We start from the raw sequence: 2,078 nt of genomic DNA, 5'->3' as shown, positions 1-2,078 counted from the left end.
CACACACACACACACACACACACACACACACACACCACACCACCGCCACCAGGCTTGACACCAGGGCAAGGAGCTGCCCACAGCAGCCCAGTCTCCTGCTGGGCTGAGCCCCAGCCCCTCAGGCCAGGCCAGAGGATTCCCCAGGCTCTGGGACTGGGCTCAACTTAGACTGCTGCCCAGAGCTCAGGGGAAATCGCCCCGACTGCAGATGGCTCTCAAATCCCCACTGCCCCCGGCTCCTCCCCAGAAAGGCTGGGAAGCAGCACCGTTAGAAACCGCTTCTCTCTTCTGTTCTCTCTGTCTCAGAGCAATGATGAGACCACAACATTGTGCAAGCGCATCTCTGCCATGGAAAAAGGCCAAGGAGAAGCTTCCTGGACTGGAGACGAAGAGCATCCTGGGCCAAGAGAAGGGCAGGTGAGGCCCCGGGCTGGGTGGCCACACTGAGCGTGGTGCCTGGCAGTGCGGTGGGGGTGGGTGCGGCGGGCGCTGACAGTGCAGGATTCAGACAGGCCCCCAGGGCCGGCCTACAGAGAGCATGGGAAACCTTTGGAAGGTTTTTAGGTTTGTTTTTTAAACTTTTTATTGTGCTGTGAGTGAAATTTTACAGAGCCGATCTGTTGTCCATGAAAAAAATCCCTGCCCGTTTTGTTGCCTGTTGCAATCCCACAACGGAGCTGCACACTCCTCTCACTTCCTCCCAGTCCCTGTGTCCACTGGGCCCTGTTTCCCCGCCCTCCCTTCCTTCTCGGCTTTGAGCCTGCGCAAAACATTACGCTGGGAATGGCTGTTTGTTCGAAGGAGTGCCTATCTTCCCGGGGTTACTGGTCATGTTATAGACCTGTCTGTGTTTTGGCTGAGAGTTGCGCCTCAGTGGTCAGTTCAGTTATGGGTCTCAAAGGCGACTAAGGGCCATCGTCGCAGGGGTTCCACCACGCTCTGTTCAACCAGTGAGCCTGGTCTCTTGCAGGATTTTGAGATTTGTTCCACATTGTTCAGCCACTGTATCCAAGACCTTCACCTGGAATTTCTTCCAGAGCAGCGGGTAATGGTAGCTGGGCACCATCTAGGTCTTCTGGTCTCAGGGTTATGGAGGCTGAGGATGCATTCATCCTCTGGATGAACTAGTTCCACATGTCTTTGATTGTCTTACCTCCTCTTTATTCGGAGGGAGGGTGTACCAATAGTTGCACCTCAGCTGGCTGGCCTGTGGAAGGTTTTAAGTGAGGAGAGAATCGGCGTTTTGGCTGCATTTCAGGAAAGCCCTCCTACCGGTGCATGGGAAGGATCAGAAGGCAGACCAAGGAGAAGCTTCCTGGACTGGGGAGGAAGAGCATTCTGGGCCAAGGGAAGGGCTTCCAAATATGGAAGTTCCCCAAGGCCCCAGGTAGAGAGGCTTATTCTACTGTGTGGGGGCAGGGAGCTGGCATGCTTCCATGCATGGGTGGGGTGAGGAGACTGATCATGGTGGTTGCTCCAGGAAGGGAGCTCAATAGCAACAAAGGTCCAGAGGCCAGAGGATGCCAGGGGCCAAGGGAACAGAGAATCCTCAGTGGGCCTGGACCCTCCTCCTGTGGGGTCAAGTCCTCCAGTGAGATATATATCACCTCTGAGCTCAGTACCTGAGGGGTGGGAGAAGCCCCCACAGCTGGGACTGAGACCTTCAGAAGCGGACTCCACGTCAACTTGGAGCAGTGGCTTCCTGGGCAGGGGTAGCCCAGAGGGCTCAGGTGTGGGCCTGCCTCTGGAGGGTACACTTCATCCATCCATCCATCCATCCATCCATCCATCCATCCATCCATCCATCCATCCATCCATCCGTAAGCACATTTTTAGGTCCAGAGATGCAGCAGTTAAAAAAAAAAGGACACAAACAAGCCAGTCAGGGTGCGATGTAGCAACGATGAAAAATACAAACAACTTTCGTCTAGTTCCTAAATGCTTCCTCCCCACCCCCCTCCACCCCCACTATCATGATCCAAACTCTACCTTGCAAGTCTGGCTAGACCAGAGGATGTACACTGATACAGATAGGAACTGGAAACACAGGGAATCCAGGGCGGATGATCCCTTCAGGA

This window comes from Echinops telfairi, unplaced genomic scaffold (genome assembly GCF_000313985.2).
Source record: "Echinops telfairi isolate 266 unplaced genomic scaffold, ASM31398v2 ScPeMD7_7458;HRSCAF=8496, whole genome shotgun sequence".
NCBI classification, from domain to species: Eukaryota; Metazoa; Chordata; class Mammalia; order Afrosoricida; family Tenrecidae; genus Echinops; species Echinops telfairi.
The sequence above is the reverse complement of the archived record's forward strand: the minus strand, read 5'-3'. Positions refer to the sequence as shown.